At 29.2% G+C, this 7,130-nt stretch overlaps 1 non-coding gene across 1 annotated transcript; it reads left to right on the top strand.

The window, feature by feature from the left end:
• Positions 1-2,168: 2,168 nt before the first annotated feature.
• On the top strand, positions 2,169-2,240 carry TRNAQ-CUG. Its single transcript has one exon. It is a non-coding gene; the product is annotated as a tRNA-Gln (tRNA).
• The last annotated feature ends 4,890 nt before the right edge of the window (positions 2,241-7,130 follow it).

Here is a 7,130-nt window from a genome sequence, read left to right on the forward strand (position 1 = left end):
CATAGATGCTAGGATACAAGAGCATGTACTTTTTGAATTTTTGAGTTWTGTATTTYAYRTTRTRGACTCTTGTATTATGGACCTTTGTGGGGAAAACATGTATTCTATATATGAAATATGTGTTATATGCAATGTATGGATTTGGGGTTGTTACAAGTTGTTTAGATTCTCTTATCCTTAGAAATGAGTTGTCAAGATTCTCTTATCTTTATAGATGATGTGTTAAACTCTCATAAGAGTACAACCTTGAGAGCAAAAAGAACAAGTAGTTAATGCAATGAATTTATCTATAAATAGGGATTGAAGGGTCACTGTTTGTGCATACAAAAAATAAGAATCTCTCTATATATACATAATTAAGCTTGAAGAAAGGAATCAAAGGAAAAAGTAAGCAAAATAAAGGTGAGTACTTATGTGATTTCTGAGATACATGCATGCTATATATAAAAATAGTTTATGCATTACAAGTTATATCGACATGCTTGTTTTACATGAAAATATTGAAAACATACATATTCAAGATATGCATGATGACATGTTATAATACAAGTATACACATAAGACATGAAAATCATTTACATGTTATCAAAGTGGCGGATGCAGAAAAATATATTGTAGGGGGCATGCAGCGATGTGCTGTGTGCAGGTAGCAGGAAGGCGGAAGCAGGAACCAGGAAGAAGCAGTGGCTGCACAGCAGCCGTGGAGTGGATGAAGGTGAAGTCGTGGCCTTGTGGGAATTGGGATGGACTAGTGGAACATGGAAATGGAAGGCTAAATGAATTATGGACTTGGTAGTGGGGCCTTCATGATTATCATATTGGGGGTCCAATCATATAAAGGTAAACAACTATAAAAAAATGGGCTTTCTAGAATTTATTTTGTTGGGCCAGGACCCCAATCCCTTCAACATGGATCCGCCACTATGTTATCATATGTGTTACATAAGACATGAATTTTTTTACATGTTATGTATAACCATAATATCCAACATACGAGATATTACAAGAAGAGACGTCTTGCAAACGGACCTTATAGGGCAGCTTTTTATGGACATGAGGGTTAACAAATCTCAAGACAAGTATGATATACATGCATGTGATAAGTGAGATCTCAAAAGAATGTTTAATGCATGATAAATAATAGTATTTTATGACTGTTTGTGCATGATAATAAAGAATACTTTTATACATGATCAAGAGTGTTAATGAATTATCATACACAAAATATCATGAAAATTTCTCATTCATAAAAACCATAAATACTCATTAAGCTTATAGCTTATATATCTATGTATGTACCTCAGGAAAGAAGTAAGGAGGATTTGCATAAAGTAGTATGATTTTAGTCAATAAGCAAGTTTTGTTGCAATACAAACTATGATTACGTTTCCGCTAAGTAATTTCTTATTTGATATAATTTCAAGATATGTTATAAATAAAGCTGAATTTCAAGTTCAGATTCAAGATGTAATAGTTTTATCATGGAAAGTAACGACACCTAATATATAAGGACGTGGGGCGTTACAGTTATCAAAAAATATACGAAAAGTCCAACACAAATATCTTGAATCTCTTGTAACATTCCAATAAGATCACAAATATGTCTGATTCATTCATATTATACATAAAAAGACAAAAGATTGACATCTGGAAGTTAAATGAGGGATCGATTGGAAAGGATCGTTATCTCGATCCACCAGTGATTGACTATTGTTTTCAACAATCCAAAATCGAGTTAAATGCAACAATCGGGACCGGGATTGACCCGGTTCTTAACTGGTTACAACATACCACCAAAACAACGTCCGGGTTGGCGGTGGCCGACGGTAATAGTGGCGGTGGGCGGTGGTAGTCGGTGGTGAGGTATAGGCAGTGGTGATTGGTGAACGACAATGATTATAGAGGACGTGAAGATGGTTGATTGTAGTGGTGATGGGCGTTAACAATGGTGGAGAAGGTAGTTGTGGCTGATGTAGTGAAGATAATGGTGGTGGTGGTTATGCAAACCACAATGACCATTACTGTATTAAGTGAAATTTAGAGATGATGTTCGTAATTGAGTGTAAATTACGGTAAATTAAAATTGTAGTTTACTCAAAATAATATTTTTAATTTTAAGTGGTTTGTATTGATACTTAAGAAAGAAAGAGCATAAGGGGTTCAAAAATGGTCCCATGGTCTAGTGGTTAGGACATTGGACTCTGAATCAAGTAACCCGAGTTCAAATCTCGGTGGGACCTCTTTTTTTTTCTTCTAATTTATTTGACTTGCAAAATCATCTTGGTTTTATCATTAAAAATTAAATTATATATATATATATATATATTTATTTATTCATTTTGGAAGTATATACGACAAATATAACAAATAAATTCACACACCATTTTCACCTTTGGTGATGATTGAATCCCGACCTCCTATGAGGCAAAGAACTACGATACCACTAGACCAAAGACTCTTTGGTAAGATATATATTTTTTGTTATCTCTATTTTGAAAAACTAATTAGATTATTTTTTATGGTTGTATTTTTTTAATGAGTTAGGTCATTGATGCAATCATAATGACTCAACTCGTTTGTTTATTTAGATATCTAACTCAATATTTCGTTAATTTTTGAAAGTAGAGATAAGATCTGTTAAAAACGTGAAACTGGATGAAAAATTATTCACTCATAGATTTCAATTTCTTTTAAACTTTGATTTCAAATGAATATATTTAAAAACTAAAATAAAGGTAAAATATATCTGAATGTAACAAAGTTTGTTGTAGTTCCTATTTACTATAACGAACAATTTTTTTCCCCTTAATTAACGTGATAAAGTTTAAAGTTTTATACCTTTTTTTGACGGGTAAATTGCTAAGGTGAAAGATCGTATGAGAAACGTAAGAAATGATTTGTAGTTTTGTACCCTTGATCACCTTTAATTTTAATCCCATCTATGAATCACGTTTGATATGGAGATTGATCCGGTGCATCTCATCGCAATGCATCTCATCCTAATATGCATCCAAGGGTGGAGATCTCTTCTTACGCTTCTCATCTTAATTTTTCATCTCATCGAAACCCAACCCAACTGCTAATTAGTCAAAACTTGATGATGTATATGTATCAAGTTTTACGTGGCTGACACCCAGTAAACAAAAATTAAAAGTGATTATCTCAGGGACGGATCCATTTTTTTTTCTTCAAACGGTGACACTATTTGGCCATAAGAAAACAAATATAGAGATAGTTTTCACAAAACCATCATTAGTCTGTTGGTTAGTTCATTGTTTTTCATGTAAAGTCCTGTGTTCAAGTCATTATTGCATAAAACTCCAGAAATTATAATAGATCTGAAATTAAAAGTTAAAAAAACTAAAGAAACTAACTCTATCAAGGAAAACTTGTGTTTTTATTGTATTTTTAAAATATATATTGTGGAACACAACAAATTAATACGATGACACTTTTCACGACCCTAGAATCTTATTGACTGGTAAAAAATAAAAATAAGAGAAGGAGAGACACACAAATGATTAAAGAAATGTGTATAGAAGCTTCAAAACAATTAATCTCCACGATTGAGAGCAAAGGAGAATCGGTTGTAACATTTGTATCATGTTTCAGGTTTAAAAGTTTAAGGCTTAAAAATGTCTGTAGGTCTGCAAGTTTAAATTTAGGAGGAATAAGAATCCTCTTGTGACTTGTGGCCACGAAAGTTCAAATGTGATGAATCCGGACTATCTGTTTTGTGGTCGTCCGAGGATTAGTCGGCTCGCTTAGCGGGTTGATATCCAGGTTAATAATTTTTTTTTTGTATCATGTCAAACCAACCGATTGTATTACTAACTATATCAATTAAATTGGTTGGTAGTCTCGTACTAATTTACTAATCAAATGAGAACTGTTTTGTTTGTGGTAACCGTAAAATCCAATCTCAATCATAAATCAAACGTTAAATTAGGAAATTAATAATTTTGATAATTTTAACTTAAAATATTAATTAAGAACATTTTAGGGATTTTATAAATATTCTCTCTCATCTCTCTTCTCTCCGGAAAATCTTATTCGGCGAACCTTATTCCGATGAACCTTATGTGAACACAAGATACACACGGTGATACGTACAAATGATATTCACTGTAATACCCAGATATATATACAAGATACACAATGTGATACATGTAAAACAATGAAAATAACGAAAATGTACACTATGATACATTTTATAAAACAAAAAAAATTCACAAACGTATTTAAAATACAATGTATATTAAGTAATTGATATACTAGGTAATTAATTTTAATTAAATATTTCCTTCTAAAAGATTTAATTAGTAGTCAAAAATAGAATTACTATATTACCCTTTTACCTATTTAAGAAATATCCTTAAATATCTCAAATAAGTAGTTTACATTGGATCTCACGATTATCACAAACTAATCAGTTCTTTTTTGAATAGGCCTATATATATATATATATATAGAGAGAGAGAGAGAGAGAGAGAGAGAGAGAGAGAGAGGAGTGATCAAATATAAACCAAACCATTTGTACAAACAATACAAACCTTATACAACCAATCATAGTTTTTTTCTTTTCACTTTTTTTAATTATGAGAGTTGATTAGATATTTGTATTATGAAGGACGTTAATTATGGACATTATCATGTTGATTATAATAATTTTAGAAAATAAATTTTATCAAAATGAGAAATACATGAAACAATTTCAATTTTATATAGAAACAAATATGAAACAAGTTAATCAAAAAAGAATTATAAGAAACACTTTCATCATATTAAATAATTTCATTAAATTAAAAATTGAAATCGACATTTTATACGATTTATACAAATGACTTGGTTTGCATTTGATCCTTCCCATATATATATATATATATATTATTAATAGATATCTATTAAGTGAATTATATTTAATCATTAATGCATATAATTCTTATTTTTTTTTATAAAAGAATTTATAAATTTTAACATTTTATTGTTTATCAAGTACATTACTTACTCCTCCACGCCTCCTCATAACAACCCTAACTCATTACTCACTAATTAACTCCTCTTCTCGTCAACGCACATACTTCCATCGTTTGACGACCACACGGTCTACATATCTACATATTGTTGAATGCTTTTTTGTATTACTTATGTTGGACAACATGTTGTTATTTGCATATTTAGACAGCGGCATGTTGTTATTTTTTTTTATTTGGACAACAAGTTATGTTAATGAATTTGTGACTTCAACTTTTGAGACGTTGGTACAAAACCATACCAACTGAAAAAAGTTGGTATCAAATAGAGTTGGTTAGTACACGATATAGATATTTGCATACATAGCACCATACCATGTTCACCCCTGATGAAAATAGTTTAGAATACTAAAAAATAAATTAACATTAAATAAAAAGAGACAGATAAAAAGACATCCCATTTTTCTTAAATACATCCCACCCGTCAACTAATTCTAATCGTTTACTTAATTATGTTTTAATTTTAATATAATTATGTTTTATTTAAAAAAAATATATTTAATTATGTATTATTTTTAATTACCGCTTTAATAGGCGAACAACCCAACCCTTGGAAACATTATTTTATCTTCTAAAGAATATGTTATGATGTTTATTTTCTTATTTAGTAATTACAAAATCATATTTATTTTTAACATCAATTATAATATTAGCATTTCAATTCATTGATATGTTATATATGTATTTTGTTTTAAATTGATATTTAAAATTATAAAGATAAACTGATTTAATATGAAAGAATCAAAATAACTTAATTAATAAATCAACAAATAAACTATAAAAATTCTAATAAATTACTCTATATTATATATACTCGTAGACAATAAAATGTATCCAAACTTCAAATAAAATTACATTCCATTACGAATATAAATAAAAGTGAAAATATTTTTCTCATGATAGAAAATTTAAAAAATGGGGTTTATAAATAAGTATATATATATATATATATATATATATATATATATAGGGGAGCGATCAAATGCAAACCACTCAATTTGTACAAACCGTGCAAACCGCATTCAACCAATCATAACTTTTCATTTTGTTCATTTTTTTGTAATTATGAGAGGTTGATTAATCATTTTTATTGTGGAGAGTGTTAATCATAGATATTATCATCTTCATTATTTTAATTTTAGAGAAATACATGAAACAGTTTCATTAATGTTAGAGAAATACATGAAACAGTTTCATTAATGTTAGAGAAATACATGAAACAGTTTCATTAAGTATTATATGAAATAATTTCACAACCATATATGAAACAACTTCATCAAAAAAAGTATTATATGAAACAATTTCACAAGATTAAACAATTTCATGAAAAAATTTCATAAGATTAAACAATGAAATCGACAGATGAAGGTGGTTTGCACGGTTTACACAAATGAGGACGGTTTTCATATGATCACTCCTATATATATATATATATATATATATATATATATATATATATATATATACTTGGGATCACATGAGACCAGCCTGTTTTCGTGAGACCAACTTTTTATACTTGAAACTTCACAACAAAATGCTGTGAAGATAACCTTCACAGTGTTTTTGCTGTGAAGTTTCAAGTGTAAAAATGTGGTCTCACGGGTTTTACGAAAACAACATAGTCTCACGTGTATATATATATATATATATATATATAAAAGGTTGGGTTTACGTGAGACCATGTTGTTTTCGTGAGACCCGTAAGACCAATTTATATTCATTGATCAACTTTATTAGTTAATAATCTAATGATCTAAATTGCACGGTGACAATTTTGTGATTATTAAGAAGTCTCGTGGCGTTTATGAATGTTTAGATTGTCAGATTGTAGATTTAATTCAAGGGTTGAGAATTGGTCTTACGGGTCTCATGAAAAACTATTGGTCTCATATGATCCCAAGTCTATATATATGAATAAAATACCATTTTTTTGATATAATTTGTGTCATTAAAATAACTAAACATATGTAAAATAATTTAGATTTTTTTTTGAAAATTGAGATAAATACGCGGGTTTTCAAAAACTTGATACACTCATTGAAATGGTAATATGAGTTTTATAAAATCTTCAACATTTCATTTTCATTTTTATTTCTT

The sequence above is a fragment of the Cynara cardunculus genome, assembly GCF_001531365.2.
Source record: "Cynara cardunculus var. scolymus isolate 2C chromosome LG 10, CcrdV1, whole genome shotgun sequence".
Taxonomy (NCBI): Eukaryota; Viridiplantae; Streptophyta; class Magnoliopsida; order Asterales; family Asteraceae; genus Cynara; species Cynara cardunculus.